Source organism: Callithrix jacchus, chromosome 12, assembly GCF_049354715.1.
Source record: "Callithrix jacchus isolate 240 chromosome 12, calJac240_pri, whole genome shotgun sequence".
Classification (NCBI taxonomy): Eukaryota; Metazoa; Chordata; class Mammalia; order Primates; family Cebidae; genus Callithrix; species Callithrix jacchus.
In genome coordinates, this window is record NC_133513.1 from 45,584,681 (window position 1) to 45,604,488 (window position 19,808).

Consider the following 19,808-nt stretch of genomic DNA (forward strand, 5'->3'; position numbering starts at 1 on the left):
TGTTTGTGATGTGGTGTGGTGTGTGGCGTGTGGTGTGGTGTGTGGTGTGGTGTGTGATGTGTGGTGTGGTGTAGTGTGTGGTGTGCATGGTGTGGTGTCTGATGTGTGGTGTGGTGTGTGGTGTGCTGTGTGGTGTGGTATGTGGTGTGTGATGTGTGTGGTGTGGTGTGTGATGTGTGGTGTGGTGTGTGTGGTGTGGTGTGCTGTGTGATGTGTGGTGTGGTGTGTGATGTATGGTGTGGTGTGGTATGTGGTGTGGTGTGGTGTGTGGTGTGGTGTGTGATGTGTGGTGTGGTGTGTGGTGTGGTGTGCGATGTGTGGTGTGGTTTGGTGTGTGACGTGGTGCGTGTGGTGTGGTGTGGTGTGTGGTGTAGTGTGTGGTGTGTGATGTGTGGTGTAGTGCGTGGTGTGGTGTGGTGTGTGGTGTGGTGTGTGATGTGTGGTGTGGGGTGTGGTGTGCGATGTGTGGTGTGGTTTCTTGTGTGATGTGGGTGTGGTGTGGTGTGGTGTGTGGTGTGGTGTGGTGTGTGGTGTGTGATGTGTGGTATAGTGCGTGGTGTGTGGTGTGTGGTGTGGTGTGTGGTGTGGTGTGTGGTGTGTGTAGTGTGGTGTGTACTGTGTGGTGTGTGGTGTGGGTGGTGGGTGGTGTGGTGTGTGGTGTGGTGTGTGATGTGTGGTGTGGTGTGTGGTGTCTGGTGTGTACTGTGTGGTGTGGGGTGTGGTGTGATGTGTGGTGGGGTGTGTGGTGGGGTGTGTGGTGTGGAGTGTGGTGTGGGGTGTGGGGTGTGGCCTGTGGCCTGTGGCATGGTGGGATATGTGGTGTCTGGTGTGTGGTGTGGTGTGTGGTATGGTGTGCGGTGTGTTATGTGGTTTGGTGTGGTGTGTGGTGTGGCGTGTGGTGTAGTGTGTGGTGTGGTGTGTTGTGGTGCGTGGTATGTGGTGTGGCTTGTGGTGTGTGGCGTTTGGCGTGGTGTGGTGTGTGGTGTGTGTGGTGTGGTGTGGTGTGGGGTGTGGTGTGGGGTGTGGTGTGCTGTGTGGTATGCGGTTTGGTGTGTGGTGTGGTGTGTGATGTGTGGTATGGTGTGGCATGTCGTGTATGTGATATCTGCATGGCTGTGAGAGTGTGTGAATGTTCAAGCATCACCTAAAAGTGTCCTCTTATTTCCATTTTTGTTTTGATGAGTAACTCCCATCCTCATACAACACGTGTTGCAGATATCTTTCTTAATGTCTGATCTTCTTATTAGAGGAACCAACTGCTGAGTGCCCCCCTACACCGAACTCATCTTCTGACTAATATCCCCCAATCTAGAAGCCACTACAGCTGGAGATGTATCTATGACTACTACATAAAAGCGGTCGACAGTCGCTGGTTGCTAACAGGAGCAGGGGGAGGGGCATGAAGCCAAGTACCAAGCTGACTGGCATCCTCATTCTGCCTCACGCCAGCTGTGTTCCTTGGGCAGGCTAATCTCTCTTACCCACCTCAAAATATTATTATGAAAAATGAGATGATGTATATAATTACTGAAAAAGAGGCCCACACATAAAGCGCCCCAAGGAGGCAAGAGTCCTTCCCACTGAAAATAGTGGTCAGCAAAGAAAATGGGAATAAGGTGCCATGGTGATAAAGGGAAGACCCAGATTCAAAGGAAGCTTAGAGACAGTGCTAAAAATGCACATGCAATGGCCAAGGGGACAGAAGAAGTCACTACTCAGGGAACTGCCAAGTAGGAACTATGGAGACTCTTAATAGCCCTGCAGGGTAAGTCACCAAGTCCCTTGACATGGAGCCCACTCCAGGAACTTGGGGCCACTGTTCACCCTCAACCTGCAATCCCCACACACCTGCGCCTCGCCAGTGTGACCAACACTTTAGTCTTCCTCCCTCTGCCACCTGCAGACTCCAAGTGGCATTTTTTTCTGATCCAAACTATTCATGCCTGATAATCTTATACATGGGTCTCAGGCACCAGCAAAAAAATGTTTACATAGAGAAATTCAAAGGATTTGTGAAATCGGCTTCTAAAAATGTGAGGACCCAGGTTGTGCCATGCACTAGGGTATGGCAGCTCCCTCCTCCATCAGCAGAACTTCCTCCCCTGTCCTAGGACCTATTTGCATGAGTGGCACATGGGTTTCTAGGAAAGAGCAGAAAAATGGATGAACAAGTGAAGGCTAGATTGATTCTCGTTTACCCTGCAAGGACAAATTAACTGCAAGTAAAAGCCGAGAGTTGCTTTCATGAGTAATGCTGTGGGGCTCCAGACACAGGCGGGCTGCCGGGGCCTGGATGAAAAAGTGGCACAGAAGGAGACCCCTATGCAATAGGGTGGAGCCCCTTGGGAAGCAATGCCATTTAGAGAGCTCTGGGAGGCAGCAGCCAGAGTGAGAATTGGGGCTTTATAAAAGGCCCCCTTGAAGGGGCCTCTGTCAAGCAATAAGCAGAAGAGACTCAACACAGACCAGAACAGGAGAAAAGGGATGGGCCGATGGAGAGCGCACCTGCCTTTCCCTAGGAACCCCAAGTGTCTAAACACACATGGAAGGTGAGATCCTGCCTCCACTAAGGAAGTAAACAGTCACCAGCATTCAGATTATAAATATTGAAGCTGTTTTACCGTAAGTGCATGCTAATGGTCCTGGGGACCATAGAGATCACACACAAATGTGGGGTGAGCACCTCACATTTCAGAGGGAAGAGGCTCCACTTTCGGCACTGAGCTGTGGTCCCAAGAACCAAGGCCCCTGCAGGAGGGACAGAACATTTATTTGACCAAGAGATCAGCTATAACCATACACAATGGCCCATTATCTAATGCCTAATGAGTAGCACAGATGACAAGAAGTTTGAAATTCAGAAAAGGTCAAGGTTAAGTATGTGTTGAGGGCTCCAGGGAGACATCTCAGAAAAGATTCATTTGTTCTTTCCCTACTTTTTTTAGCCATCATGATATTGATTAATTAAGATTTAATAGGAGTGATCTTAGCTTCCCATTGCTGCTACAACAAATTACCACAGAGTTAGTGGCTTGAAACAACGCAGATTTATTATCTTACAGCTCTTTAGGCTAGAAGTCCAGCATGGGTCATTGAACTAAAGCTGGAGTGCCGGCAGGGCTGAGCCTCTTTCCTGGAGGCTCTGGGGAAAATCTTTTCCTGCCTTTTCCAGCTTGAGGAGGCTGCCACAGCCTTTGGCTGTGCCATCAACGTGCCACCTCTCTGACCCTTATTCCATTTTCACATTTCCTGATCATAGGGACCATAGGCAAGAGGGGTTCCCAGCTTTCAGAGACTAGGGGTTATATTGGGCCCACATGGTAATTCAGGATCATCTCTCCTACCGAATTTTTTAAATGTTGTCACATCTGCAAAGTCCTTTTTGCTATGTAAGGTAACACTTGCCCATTTCAGGAATTGGCATGGGGATCTTTGGTGGGGGAAGTATCCTATCACTTATCATAGAGCAGATATTTTCCAAGGTAAAGTAAAAAAGATAAAAGTCTCTACCACAAAAGCAAGTCCGTTTCTCCTCATGCAGTCTACATTCATGGCAGATTCCTAACGTCACATCACACCAGGCTAACATTAAGTTTACAGTCGACTGAAATTGCAAGATTGTTTTATATGTTTAGGGCTAAGTCCCAAATAAAAGATACTTATTTGTTTTTTTCTTGAAAGAAATTCCATTTTCAAGAACTAAAGTGTCCACATTATGATTGATTATTCAGTGTACCTGATATTCATTGAGGCTTCTGGGTTAGCACTCAATCAAGAGAATCAGGTTTTCCCCTTATCAAACAAATACACATCTACCTATGGCTCTTGGAAGTGAGTTTTCACAAAAGACGATTTCGTTTTATTTCAGGAAGTTTGCCAGGCCCTTCTCATGACTTATAATACTTGTAAATAAAACCATGCTGCTTCCAGTGTTGATTAAATTCACTATCTAGGGAGTACCTCCCAAGACCAGCCACTGCTCTGAGCTATGGGAACACAGAGAGAAGTCAGAACTACCCTTAAGAAGCTCAGAGGCCAGGGTGCATATGGTGGCTCACGCCTGTAATCCCAGCATTTTAGGAGGCCAAGATTGCTTGAGGCCAGGAGTTCAAGACCAGCCTGGGCAACATAGCGAGACCCCCTTCCCTACAAAAAATACAAAAATTAACCTGGCGTGCTGGTGTGCACCTGTAGTCCCAGCTACTTGGGAGGCTGAAGTGGGAAGACCACTTGAGCCCAGGGGGTCCAGGCTGCAGTGAGCTATGATCATGCCACTGCACTGCAGCCTGGTTGATGGAGTGAGACCTCATTAAAAAAAAATCAGAGCCTTGTAGGGAGAGACGATTATGGCCTTGGAACCTTGGGAGAATCTCTGATGCAAGATCATATGGGAATTATAGGGGGACCAAGGGGATCACGCACTGCCCAGGTGAGAGGAAGACATAAAGGCCTTCACAAGGTGACGATCACTCCAGGTTTAAAGTCAAGGATCAGGAACAGGCTTGGCAGGGGTAGAAGGAGCAAAGACATGGAACTGTGAACAGTCTGTTCACAGAGGGTCTGTGGGATTAAGGGACTGGGGCTGGGGAGTGAGAAGCCAGTGTACCTGATATTCAGTGAGGTAGGAGTAAAGGTGGAAGCCAAGTCCCAAGGGCCTTTGAGCTGTGACAAGGCAGGAAGCAGCATGAATGACAACTGCACACCTGGCTCTGATGGAAAGAGAGTAAATGAGGCTCTTCTGTCCAAGGGAAGCTCTGGCGGGGCCCCAGAACACCAGGCGGGAGAAGGCATCATCTTTGATGGTGCAGGGTCTGCGGCTGGCACCATCTTTGCAGCTTCTGGCCAGGCTTCTGCCTTCCCCTGGGTTTCCATCTCCTCTGGTGAACAGGTGCCACCAACTCCTCCTCCCTATCACCACATGGTATAAAAACCCAGTGAACTACAGCTCACGAGAGCCCTATGACTAGTTCCAACTGCCTTAACAGCGAGGACAGCCCATTGCTGGGAACGCTCAGCACCAGACCAACGTGTTCTGGGCAGTCTCAGGCAAACAAACAACCCGCTTAATAACCATTCACTCCGAACTGTATCCAAGACTGCCCGGCTACTCTTCTCTAGGTAGAAACCAAATCTAACTGATTTATTTTAGGTGAGAGTAACACAAGTCATCACTAAATATGGAGAAGTATGGATTTAAGCTTTAAGAATTAACAAAAGAAAAAAACTGCTAATGTGCCCAAACCACAATCCAAATGAGGCTTTGTCCTTGAACAATCATGATTCAGGATCACCGTCTCCGGGCCCGATAGTGAAAGGGAGACTTTATCCAGCTCCTTCTCCAAATAATAAAAATTGATTTTTGACTGAGGCCAATCTATTGTTCCAGATCATTAACTTCAGAGAATAAATCATTTTCTAGCGTTTGCTGTTTCAGGCAGCTGGCAGCGCAGAACTGAAAGCTGCCGTCCGCTGGAAGGAGACTGGGGAGGACAAAGCAGCCTCCCTTTTCCGATTCTCTGGGCTTCTTTCAGGTATCTTGAGTTTTAGCCAGAACTGAATGCTTAAGCCTTCTCATCATGAGGCCTGAATTTCAGCTTTTCTTTCCGGAATGCCTTCTACCCACCCCTGTGGGTCAGCCTGAGGACATTAAGGATGAAGCTGACCCCAGCAGCAGCTGATTCATGGGGCCCAGGACATGCCAACTCCACCCTGAGATCAGAGCAGGGAAACGGTGGAAAATAAGAAGTAGCACTGTTAGTTTCCCTCTCTGCCCTCATCTTCTCTGAAATGTCCATTTCTGCTAACGAAGCAGCTCTCCCTGGTTCCCCACCCTTGTATAGGTGTGGCTTCCTCTAGGGAAGGGAGGATGGTCTTGCAGGTCACCTCTTCTGCCTTCTAGCCAAGGGCACTGGGGTTGACAGTCCCTGTGGCTGTGGCCGGGAGACCTGAGGTATGCACTTTCCCTCCAGGTCCTCATTGGCTTCCTCTGGGTAAGTAGGCAGGGGTATTAATGGCCTTGGCTCCTGAAATCTTCAGAGGAGACCATTGTTGGCTCCACAGGCCTGTGGCCTCTCAGCCACCTTCCCTACACCTGCACAGCCAATAGGGAACCAGGAAAAGTGTCTCAAGCTCTTTCTCTGTTTAAGCATCCTATGCTGCCAGTTGTCCCAATGCCATCAGCAGCCTAGGGCCAGAGGCCACCCAGGTCCAGAGGTTAACCAGGACTGGAGACGCAAGTCCCTGTACTGTGGGCTTCCCTGCAGCAGCCCCATGCCCCTGTCTTCTCAGCCCCAATCCCATGATCACCACCGATTAGGACAAGGAGTCGGGGGCTGAGTTCCTCAGGACCAGAGGGAGAAGTTTCCTGAAATCCCCCCATCCTCATACCATGCATGCCCCTTCCCACCTGGAGGAACAAAACACTCCTGCCTCTCTTCTTCCTTCTGGTCCACCTGTTGGATGCCCTTATCCTAGAAACCCACACTTATTCCCTGGACCTCTGAGTGTTGTGGTCCAGGCCTAGAGTCAGACTCAGTGCGAAGAGAAAAGCTTCGTTAGCCTAAGGGAAGTGGTTGGGTTTGAGTCGCTTTCTACTATCGATAGTGATTTTTAATGAATGCAGGACTGGACAAGAAGTTCTAGGAGCCTCCTCCTTCTGAGACACCCGGGATGAGGGGGCTGGCAGGAGGGGTTCCACCTTGGATTCCATCTGTCCAGGGCCTCCCAGGGCAGAGGAGGGACTCTGCTGGCCTGCTGCACACATCCCTTCTCAAGTGAGTAGGAAACCAGGGGACCTGGCACCAGGCCAGCAGGAATGGAGGTGCCAGGCCTCAGTGAGGGCCAGCCTCTCTCGGTCACTAAACTGCAGTGTCTGGGCCCTGGGGTTTGTTAGGCATCCTGATGTGAGATTTGAAACCCTGGATTCTCAGAGCCACCATCTCCCTGCATTTTGTTTCCTGCAGAGGGTATTCTCCCAGACACCAGGTCGTGGAAGGGGGATAGACACTGCCCACCTGCCCAATCCTCTCTGTCCAGGTCTGAGCTTGTTCCTCAGGCACCAAACTACCCACCACAGCGCCACTGCCTGCTCCATTATCACAGCCCCTGCTGCAGTCACAGCTTCAGGCACTTCCTGCTGGGCAAAGAGGAATGTGGAGCAGAAGCCATCTAAGGCAGACCCAGCCCCTGATGAGGACCATCTTTTTGGACACTGTCATTATAAAGTCCATTTCTTCTGCCCACTAGGTCAGAACCGACTCCTGTTGCCAGTTGTAGCCACCAAGAAGCGCTCCCCACACCCCTAGCTCCAGGGTCTTCCACTCCCCATGAGTCCCCAGCAAGCCATACCTGGGCCTCTGTTATTTGTCCATTGGCACGGGCCTACTCCTTCGTCACAACCCCATGGCCCTGTCTTCCCCTATTGGGGCTCTACTTTTCCTTTTTGTGGCTACACTGTTGCTGGGTACATTAAATTTATTTCTGCAAATCTCAGAGGCTGGTCCTGGGAAAGGCAAGAGGAGGGGCAGTCAGTGAGCAGGACAGCTGCAGCCAATGAACCTGATGAGTAGGGACTGCAGGGAAGGTGGGGGGAGCAGAGACACTGGGCCCCTCCATGTCGGCTACAAGGGTTATGAGCTGCTTTCCTGCAAATGCATCTCCATCTGGGATTGAGTGTCCTTTGATTGAGTTTAACATCTGATTCTGAAATGCGTTATCATATGTAAAGTCATCTTTAACAATGTCATACCGTAATCTTCAAAATTTAATAAGGCCTCTAGAGATAATCAATAAAATGTAACCTAACTTCAAAAGGAAAATGTAGTAGTATAATGTCTTAGATACTAAAAGACTGCTGCTCCCAGGCGTTTTGTCCCATGACCTTTTCACCACCTTTCAGGGACCCTTGGCTTCTCCCAGTACCACCCTGCAGGGAGGAGGAAGGGAAGAGTCAAACCAGAGCAAAGAGCTCAATTCTTACCTTTGAGCACAATTCCAAGGGCTGGGTGCTTAAAAGAGGATTGGTTTTCCCTTGAATTTCAAAGGGTTTATTTGAGTTAGATGATCAGGAAACAGAGCTCTGAGACTACAGCATGGAGTTTAAGTCCAAGAGTGGCGGTGAGTGTGAAGAGGGTCACAGGCTAGGATTCATAACCATTTCCCTGCCAAGGGTCATCAGCAAGATCTGTAAGTGGGGAGACACAGAACAGGCATTACCTGGGTCCCTTTTAAGGGACTAAGAGCCAACTTATGTTGAGGAAGAACCTGAAGGCAGGCACAGTGCAGTAGGCTGCCCCACCTCCCATCTAAAATTCTGGAAGGAGATTAGTGACTCAATTGGCCTTACAGCAACATGGGAGCCCCAGGAGAGTCAAGCTGGTGGCATGGCACATTTGGGCCACACAGTTATTAGGATTCTTGGTTTCAAACAACAACAAAAAAAGCCAATTCTGGCTAACTAAGAAAAATTAACAGTATCTTTAGCTAGCTAAGCCAAAGATCATGTATGGCCGGGTGTCAGAGAGAATACCCATAGAAGGAGCACATGTGGGACAGTCCTCGGCTGAGAGCTCAGCTGGAGATCTCTGACCTTTGGCAATGCCTCTGCTGAGGGCCTGCAGTTGATGCATGAAGCTGGCTCATCTCCTTCTGCAGACATGGCTGTCATCATTCTTGCACTACTGGCCCTCTGAGACTCAGCCATGCCCACCATTGCCCTTAGCAGGACTGGGCCCTGCCCTGCTGTGACCTCTGGCAGGCACACAGCCTCAGAATCCCCAGCTGCCATCTGCCTCCTTCTCCAAGAGATGTAGAAAATGTCTTGGTTTTTCTCCAGGCTCTGCTGATGCTGAGAAAGACTGGGATGGTTGGACAGAGGCTGGCTGAGGCCCTCTCTGGCTCTGGAGGATGTTTCTTATTTTGGCTACTCAGAAGCTAAATCTTTTTTCTTTTTTCTATTTATGGCAATCCCAAGACAGAAGGGAGGCCGCTCTACCTCTGAAAACATAAATGGTACCAGGGTTGGGGACAGATAGTCCCCTCCCAGACTGGCTGGCCGTAGGGTGGGCCTGTGTCCTGAGTGTGGCCAATCAGATGCTACTGCCAGGGCCTGGCTCAGGAGGCACTGAATCGGGGCTCAGGTTGGGGAGCTGATTTTCCATGGTGGCAGAGGCAGGATGGAGCCCAGCAGTCTGGTGAAGCTATACCAGCAGCCAAGGTGATGACGGCTCCACTGTCCATGTCCACCAAGGGACAGTGTCTTGGGACTTGCCTGAGCCTTGTCCTGCAACCTTGCTCGAAACAAGGACAACACAAGAACCCTCACTGAGAATTTCCCTTACACCTGAGGCAAGGGTGGGAGGAGAAAGAAGGGTCAGGTCTGAATTTAGCGAAATATTTAACCAAATCAACAATGTTTTAAACCAAAAGAAACTGAATTGCCAAGATTAAAGTTGGTATATACATGGTGAGAGGGGGTGGTCCTGCCCTCAAAAAGGATGAATTTAGTGATTTTTTTAAAATGAGATTGTTTTATGTCTAGTGTGGACATGACCATAAAAATAAATGTGAAGGCTGGGCCCAGTGGCTGGCACCTGTAATCCCAGCACTTTTAAGGCCAAGGCGGGCGGATCACCTGAGGTCAGGAGTTGGAAACCAGCCTGGTCAACATGGTGAAACCCTAACTCTACTAAAAATATAAAAATTAGCCAGGCGTGGTGGTGCATGCCTGTAATCCCAACTTCTCAGGAGGCTGAGGCAGGAGAATTGCTTGAACCTGGGAGGCGGAGGTTGCAGTGAGCCGAGATCACGCCATTGCACACCAGCCTGGTTGACAAGAGTTAGACTCCATCTCAATAAATAAATAAATGTGAAGAGCCTCCCAGGAGTGGCCAAGAGAACAAAGCAGCTGAATGTCTGGACAGAGCAGTGCCTGTGACCAGGTCCTAGGGAAAACAGCAACTCTGCTTAACACCCTGCGGGACTTACCGGGAGAGCCATGGCTGACTACGGCCCTTCACAGGAATGGAAGGGATTCCTTCTGCATCTCTGATAGGAGCCAATCTCCCCTGGAAGTGAGAGAAAGTGGCCCCCACCAGCTTGTTTCTGAGATAGTTTGGGGCATGGAGCCAGAGCAGCACCATTTTCGTTTCTTGAACTCCTTCCCCAGGGTCTTCACTTGAACGAAATTACCTTTGGCTCGGTGCTCCTAGGGCCACCTTCCTTTGTCCCACGTATACCACCATGCTGAGCCCACTCTGGAGCCCGGGGTGCAGCCTGCCTGGAGGGATGGTGAGACAAATGGACACCACCTCAGGAGCAACGAGTGGAGAGGAATGGGGGATCATACCCCACACTGGACAGTGACAGAAGCTCCAGCATAGCCAGAATGGAAGACTTTGACTGCGGAAGAAGATGAGTTCCTGAAAGTGGGAGAAACGATGGTCAAATGGCCTCCCAGGAGCCTTCACCGCATCCCCAAGCACCAGCAGACAGAAAAAGGGCAGGTGAGGCTGCGAATCGGAGACTCCAATATTTGGGAGGCAGGTGACCTGATGGTTCAGCTGTACATGTGGCTCAAGAAGCTGGGCTGCTGGACAATCCGGTTAGAACTCGGGGGTAAGATGATTCCAGCAGCCCTTAAGAATGTTTGCAGACATCCAGATAGAGAGCGCACGTCTGCAGATGTGGAGTGAGAGCAAAAAACGTGCTCCCTCCCCACCCACAACCATCTTCCCACCTGCCATGCCAGCTCTTCCTTCCTAGTCAGCCACCAGCAGCTGAGGGACACAAAAGAAGTGCAGTGCCTCTGACTGCCTCCCAGGAGCCCACACTGACCTTGACTATAAAGGGGCTAAACATACAGTGAAGTGACATTCTTCCCTTTGCCTGAAAATCAGTCCTCAGGGCTCCTGTAGAAAACATCTTCTATATTCCAAGGAGATAAGATTTAAATCAAGATTGAGATTGAAAGTATAATTTTAAATTAAGGTTTAATATCCAAGACATACCTGAAAGTTACAGAATCTTACCAGGATGCTGTGAGGGATGGGAAGGAGATTCGACAGAGTATAGATAAAAGAAGAGTGGGGGGGGATAAAACTGCCTGTGTTCACACCCCTCTGGGCTGAGTCTTCTCAACCAGTGAATTACAGGGAGTCCTCAGAGTGTCATCCACTCCCTGAAGTTCCAGAGAGGCTGGTAGACAGGATTTTCTCTGGAAACAGACATGCCTGGTCACCCTCTTGTCTCATCTTCTGTGAGGGAGAGGGAGAGGGTAAGAGGCAGGGAGAGGGCAAGAGGCAGGGAGAGGAACGGAGCCCACACTGTGTTGAGCTGGTGCTTCCCATCCATCATCTCCTTTGTCTGGACAACCTAGTTATCAGATGGCAAAGCCAAGGCTCCAAGAGTGGAAGCAATTAGCCTAAGTGGTCTTCCATTTACAGCCAGCTTTGTCTGACACAAGGCCACACTCTTTCCTCTATGTCACAAGTAGTGTCAGATTACACTGCCCTGCCTGAAAACAATCCTCATCCTTCTCCTCTTTATTTTCTCCGGTTCACATCACTCTGCACAAGCCCTCCTCCCTGGGGAGCCCGGCTCTGTTGTCATCAGCAATGCATTTCCCAACATTTTCCTGGACATCAGCTATTACACTGAACACTCACCAATCTGCTTTCAAGACCCTGTCTCCTACAAAGAAGATGGCCACGAAGGCAGAGCTTTCTCTAGGAGCTACAATTCTGATCCCCCACTGGGCCATGCCTTTATCATGCAAAAACGTGCCAGCAAAGAAAAAGGCAAAATCTTCTCTATAAAACATCACTCTGTTTTCACAGGCACAACTCCCTGAACTTAGACAACCAGCCCAGAAACTGTAGCTCCCAGAAGGAATTTCTTCCAGGAAAACATGGCCAGACCTAAAACAGCTCATTTTTTTTCCCAAAACTGCCTCCTGCCCAGTCTGCAAAAGGCTCAGCTGATCGAGAAGCTATGGTTTTTCTTTCCTTCATTCATTCACACATTGGTCTGATGTTTGCAGAGTCCACACCCGGCCCCTACCTGTGCTAAGCAGGAGACGAATGATGAGTGCAGAGGCTTAGGCCCAGGGAGATGTGGACAAGTCCAGTGAGCACAACACAGGGGTTCCACGGAGCTTGGCACAGCAGCAGAGAGCAAAATTCAAATTCAGGGGGCCAGGAGCAGGCTGAGGAGGTGATATGTGGGCGGAGATTTGATGGACAGATGTTAGTTAAGAGCATCTGTGCATGCCGGTGTGCTTGGAAGCATGATGTGGGTGCAGCACACACTGGGGTAGACTTTGTTCAAGTTCAAAGATGGTTTCTGGGCCAGGCGCAGTGGCTCACACCTGTAATCCTAGCACTTCAGGAGGCTGAGGTGGGCGGATCACCTAAGGTCAGGAGGTCGAGACCAGTCAGGCCAAGATGGGGAAACCCTATCTGTACCAAAAATACAAAAAGTAGCCAGGCGAGGTTGCAAGTGCCTGTATCCCAGCTACATGGGAGGCCGAAGCAGGAGAGTTGCTTGTACATAGAAGGCGGAAGTTGCGTTGAGGTGAGATTGTGCCACTGCACTCCAACCTGGGAGACAAAGCAAGACTCCATGTCAAAAAGAAAAGGTTTCTTCTGCTTCTGGAAAAGATTGCATGACAGGGAATGAATTTACTCTCCTGCCTAAAACAGCCAAAAATCCGGATAACATATAAAACGAAGGTTTTCAAGGCACTGGCATCTGGCTGTAAAAGACCAAGATCCCCAAGAGATGGGAAATCTACAAGTTGCCCATCCTGACTTGAGAGAGCTCAAGGCTGTGGCACAAAAGGAAGAGCCCAGGGGGCTGGAGTCCACAAGATCCAGTGCCGATGAGGATAGAGGAGTCCGGGACAGAGCACTGGAGAGGTGTAGAGGATCCCACAAGTATTCAGCGGAGTTCTGACCAGTGCATGCGTGTGTGTGAGGAAACCGTGAGGCTTGGGGAGTGAGGCATCTAAGAAATTAGAGGGAGCAGTACCCAGCAGGGCCAGAAAAGGTGCCTGTTCCCAAGGCCAGACTGCAAAGCGCCAGCATGAATGTGGGTCACAGTGACAACAGCCTCTGACTTTAGCCCTAACTATGACATCCCCACAATCCCCATCAATCAACACCCTGCCTCTCAGTGTCAGCCATCACGTGTGCTCATGGCCAGCCTGCACTCCTTACCTTCTCTATCCCTAACCATGCCTCTCTCTTTGGGTAGCCCTGGGCCTGTGGCCCTGAAGTGGACCTCACCCTTCCTGCTGAAGGTGCAGCTTCTCTTCTTACTCCATTGCATACCTGCTGCTCTTCCATTCTTTATTATTCCAACTCCTGGCCTCAAACAATCTTCCTGCCTCAGCCTCCCAAAGTGCTGTGACTCCAGGCATGAGTCACCATGCCCAGCCCATTATTCATTCCTATTCTTTGCTCTGAAAGCAAACTGTCTTCGTCACACCAGTTTTGGGCCTTCTCTTCCTTGGCCAAGGTAAGTCACTGTGAGTGCCTTTTGTTTTTCTTTTTCTCTGTGTGTGTGTATGTTTGTTTTAACTGACAGATAAAAGTTGTATATATATTTATCATACACAGCTTGTTTTGAAATATGCATACATTGTGGAAAGGTTCAATTATAAAATGCCATTATCTCATGTGCTTACCATTTTTGTGGTGAGAACACTTAAAATCTCTCTTAGCAGTGTTCAAGGGTACAATGCATTGTTATTAACTATAATCACCGCATTGTACAAAAGATCTCCTGAATGTATACTTCCCATCTCACTAAAATTTTGTACCCTTTGACCTATATCTTAATATTCTCCCTCTCCGTTTTTGGATTTCACACATAAGTGAAATGCAGGATTTGTCTTTCCTTTAACATAATGAACTCCAGTTCCAACCTTTTTTGCTAGAAGTGACAGGATTTCAACCTTTTTATGGCTGACTAGTATTCCACTGTGTACATATGACACATTTTCTTTATCCATTCATCCATTGATGAACAGTTAGCTTGATTCTGTATCTTGGTTATTGTGAATAGTGCTGCAGTACACATTGGAGTGCAGATATCTCTTTGATATAATGATTTCATTTCCTTTGGATGTATACCCAGAAGTGAAATTGCTGGATCATATGGTAATTCTATTTTTAATTTGTTGAGGGACCCCTGCTGTTTTCCATAAAGGCTTTACTAATCTACGTCCTCACCAACAATATGCAGGAGTGCCCTTTTCTGCACGTCCCAAGCAACATTGGTCATCTTCTGTCTTTTTGATTAAAGCCCTTCTAAAAATATGTGAAGTAATGTCTCAGTGTGGCTTGAATTTGCATTTCTCCAATGATTCATGATGTTGAGGATTTTTTCACACATTTTTACATACAAATTTGGCCATTTGTGTATCTTCTTTTGAAAAATGTCTATTTAAGTCTTTTGTCCATTTATTAATCATGTTATTTGTTGTCTTGCTATTGCTTGAGTTCTTTACATACTTGGACATTAACTCCTTATCAGATGTGTGGTTTGCAGATATTTCCTCCCATGCCATATGTTGTTTGTTCACTCTGTTGATTGTGTCCTCGGCTGTGCAGAAGTTTTTTAGTTTGATGTAATCCCATTTGTCTATTTTGACTTTTGTTACCTGTGTTTAGGGTGTCATATGTAAGTAATTATTGCCCAGATCAATGTTGTGAAGTTTTCCTCTGCTTTCTTCTAGTAGATTTAGAGTTTCAGGTCTTAGGTTTAAGTCTTTAATCCATTTTGAGTTGATTTTTATATAGTGAGAGATAGGGCTTGTGAGTGCCTTTTCTTATAGCTCTTTCGTTTGTCTCAGAGTTTCAGATGACACCCCCTTTTCTTAGGCACTTGGCACAGATCATCTGAGGACTGGTTAGGAGACAATAGATGTAATTCTATTGTCTCAAGATTGTCACTCAACACTGACCCTGCACAGAGTCCCTGAGCCTTGGAATATATGTGAATCAGACTTCTGTCAGGGCTGCTGGGCTGCTGGGCTGCTGGGCTGCTGGGCTGCTTTATTCTCCATAGCACACATTGCCCAGAAGGCCACCAGGAGGAGAAAACTAGAAGGAGGAGAAGAAAGAGGAGAAGGAACAATAACAGATGATTCACTGAGCTCTGCCTGATCCCAGAAGTGGACTGCAGCAGCACAAAAGACAGCAAGAAGAACCATCCTCACAGCTGCCAAAGCTTTGAGAGGAACATTTACTGTCCAGTTGCCTAAAAGAAAACATGAAGATGCACAGAAGTCCAGTTCGCTGACTTTTCAGAAACCATTAGTCATTTCTACTAGCACTGCACCATTGACCTTGGCTCTTCATTCACCTCTTCCCCAATGGACGCCAGGGACCGCCCTCTGGTCATTGGCAGTAGAGAATAAACGCATTAACAATGGTTTGGTCTGAAGTGGCTTCTGTTGCGTGGAAAACTTGAAGGTCACAAAACATTAACTCTAGAATATCAAGCTAGGAAAATACTTGTGTACTCTCATTCTTTTTCAAATTTGGAAGAAATTTCTCACTGTTTCAATTATTGTTGGAATACTTAAATACAGCCTACCCTTACCCCCATATATATACACATATATATTCTACATATACTCATGTCGGGGAGGGAGAGAAATAATTAACACATTGAGTATTTTCCCTTCATGCTTTTCATATTTGACCGTTGACCTTGTGAAACTGATGCAGCTCCAACCAACCTCAATAGTTACCAAAAAGAGAGTCCTACAGACGTTCTGTCGGTACTGGACATGTTTGGCTGTTATCTCCAGTAACTTGCATTGCAGGTCTCTGGATTGAACACACAATTCCCTTGTTCTTTTCTGCTCATTCCAGCTTGCTGATAATTTCACATCCAGGACTTTCATTTGACTGGTATTAAGGAACTCTATTCTTCTCTTCCTCAAGTATTCTTCTCTTCATTCAGTACACTCTGCCCATCTTCATGATTCCAGCATTTCATTCAAGTGTCGGCATCTACTTTATCTTCTCTCTAGTACTTTACTTTGATTTCTTCCGCAGTTTCTCCAAGTTTTCACATGTGGTGAAAGAAGCTCTTTATCTCCTAAAACATTTAAGTCCTTGACTAAAGAAATATGCTCTCAAAAAGCACAAAACTACTTGATTAAATAAACTCTCAAAAATATAGCATTAATATAAATGCTTGCATATTCTCAATTTTTTTTCAAAATTGGAAGAAATTTCTTTCTCACTGTTTCAATTTTTGTTGGCGTACTTAAATACAGCCTACCCTACCTCTGTGTGTGTGTGTGTGTGTGTGTATACACACATATATGCTACATATACACACATGTTTACACATACACACACACACAGAGACGTATATTCAGTCATGCAGAGACATGTGTCGTTAGGCCATTTTGTCATTGTGTGGACATCATAGAGTGTGCTCACACTAAATAATATAACCTACGATGCACTTAGGCTGTATGGTATAACCTGTTGCTCCTAGGCTAAAAACCTGCACAGCATGTTAGAATACTGTAGGCAATTGTAACACAATCGTGAGTATTTGAATCTAAGCATAGAAAGGGAACAGTAAAAAATACAGTATTAAAGATTAAAATGGCACACCTGTATGGGGCAGTTCCCATGAATGGGGCTTATGGGAGTAAAGGTTGCTCTGGGTGAGTCAGTGAGTGATTGGTGAGTGAATGTAAAGACCTGGGATATTATTGTACTCTACTATAAACTTAACAAACACTATACTTAGGCTACACTACAATTATTTTTAAATTTTTTACTCTTCAATAGTAAACTAACCTTAGCTTACAATATATTTTTGTACTTCATAAACTTCTTTCTTTTTTTTTTTTTTTTTTTTTTTTGTAGATGGTGTCTCGCTCTTTTGCCCAGGCTGGAGTGCAGTGGCACAATCTCAGCTCACTGCAACCTCTGCCTCCTGGGTTCAAGCGATTCTTCTGCCTCAGCCTCCTGAGTAGCTGGGATTACAGGCACCCTGCACCACGCCTGGCTAATTTTTTTGTATTTTTAGTAGAGACAGGATTTCGCCATGTTGGCCAGGCTGGTGTGGAACTCCTGACCTCAGGTGATCTCCCACCTCAGCCTCCAAAAGTGCTGGGATTACAGGCATGAGCTAAAGGATCTGGCCTGTATTTTACAAACTTTTTAATTTTTTCACTCTTTGACTGTTACAATAACACTTAGCTTCAAACACGTTTTCTTTATATCCTTATTCTATAAGTTTTTCTATTGAAAATTATTTTTACTTAAACATTTTTATTAAAAACTAAGACACAGAGACACACATTAGCCTAGTCCTACACAGAATCGGGGTCACTAGGCAATAGAAATTTTCCAGCTCCATTATAATCTTATGGGACTACCATATATTTGCAATTCATTATTGATCAAAGTGTCATTATACAGCACATGACTGCATGTCTATGTACACACACACACACACACACACACAGTTTATCCTTTTATTTTCATTTTTTTGTTTGTTTTTAATCTTTTTTCTTTTTTATTATATTTTAAGTTCTGGGGTACATGTGCAGATCTTGCAGGATTGTTACATAGGTACGCACATGCCATGGTGGTTTGCTGCCTCCATCCCCCCATCGCCTACATTAGGTTCTTCTCCTAATGCAACCATTGTGGAAAACAGTATGGCAATTCCTCAAAGATCTAGAAATAGAAATACCAGTTGACCCAGCAATCCCATTACTGAGCATATACCCAAAGGATTATAAATCGTTCTATTATAGACACATGCACAGGTATGTTCATTGCGGCACTGTTTACAATAGCAAAGACTTGGAACCAACCCAAATGCCCATCAAGGCTACACTGGGTAAAGAAAATGTGGCACATATACACCATGGTATACTATGCAGCCATAAAAAAGGATGAATTCATGTCCTTTGCAGGGACATGGATGAATCTGGAAACCATCATTCTTAGCAAACTGACACAAGAACACAAAATCAAACACCTCAGGTTCTCACTCATAAGTGGGTGTTCAACAATGAGAACACATGGACACAGGGAGGGGAACATCACACACTGGGGTCTGTTGGGGAATGGGGGACTAGAGGAGAGATAGCAGGGGGTAAGGAGATTGGGGAGTTTATCCTTTTAAAGTGTACAATTCAGTGGTTTTCACAGAATTGTGGAACTATCACCACTATCTAATATTAAAATATTTGCATTATCCCAAAAAAGAAATTTCATACCCATTAGCAGTCACTCCCCATTCCACACTTCCCCAATCCCTAGGAAACACTAATCCACTTTCTGTTTCAATGAATTTGCATATTCTAGATATTTCATACAAATGGAATCATAAAAATATGGTCTTTTGTGGCTGTCCTTTTTCACTTAGCATGTTTTCAAGGTTCATTCATGTTGTAGCAGGTATCTACTTCATTCTTTTTCTGCCAAATAATATCCCACTGTACAGATATGACACATTTTGTTTATTTATTCAATTAATGGACATTTTTTGTTTATAGTTTGTAACCCTTATGAACACTGCTGTTATGAATGCTTACATCAAAGTTTTGTGTAAACATATATTTTTATATCTTTTAGAAATATGCCTAGGAAGGCAATTTAATCATATAACTTCACACTTAAATTTTTTTTTTTTTGAGGTGGATTCTTTCTCTGTCACCCAGGCTGGAGTGAAATGGCGTGACCCTGGCTCACTGCAACCTCCGCCTCCCGGGTTCAAGTGATTCTCCTGCCTCAGCCTCCCAAGTAGCTGGGATTACAGGTGCCCACCTCCACACTCTGCTAATTTTTGTGTTTTTAGTAGAAACAGGGTTTCACCATGTTGGCCAGGCTGATCTCGAACTCCTGACCTCAAGTGATCCATCTGTCAGCTTTCCAGAGTGCTGGGATTACTAGCATGAGCCACCGTGCCCGGCCCACATTTAACTTTTTGAGAAATCTTCAGACGTTTTCCAATGTGGCTGCACCACTTTACATTCCTGCCAGCAACAGATGAGGATTTCAATTTCTCCACATCCCTGCCAACATTTATTATTTTTCTTTTATGTTACAGCCATTGTAGTGGATTTCTGAATTGGCTTCTCATTTTTTGCCTTTCCCTAATGATTAATGAGGCTAAGCATCTTTCGGTGTGCTTATTGGCCATTTCTATATATTTTTGGAGAAATATCTATTTAAATAGTTTGTCATTTTTATTTACTTTATTTATTTATTTTTTTAGAGATGGGATCTTGCTCTGTCACCGAGGCTGAAGTGCACTGGTACAATCATAGCTCACTGCAGCCCCAAACTCCTGGACTCAAGTGATCCTCCTGCCTCAGCCTCCCAAAGTGCTAGGATTGCAAGCATGAGCCACCATAGTAGGCCAACATTTTAAAATGAGTTGTTGATATGGTTTGGATCTAGTCCCTTCTAAATCTCATACTGAATTGTAATCCTCAGTGTTGGAGGTGAGGTGGGGGCTGGTGGGAGGTGTTTGGGACACAGAGACAGGTCCCTCATGGCTTAGTGCTCTCCTTGCAATAGTGAATTCATTCTTGTGAGATTTTGTTGTTTAAATATGTGTGGCATCTCCCCTGTCCCTTGTTCCTACTCTTGCCATGTGATGTGTCTTCCTCTTGGCCTTCTGTCATGAGTAAAAGCTCCCTGAGGTTTCCCCAGAAGCCAGGCTGATGCCAGTACCATGCTTATATAGCCTGCAAAACCATGAGCCAATGAAACGTCTTTTACATGTAAATTACCCAGTCTCAGATTTTCCTTCAT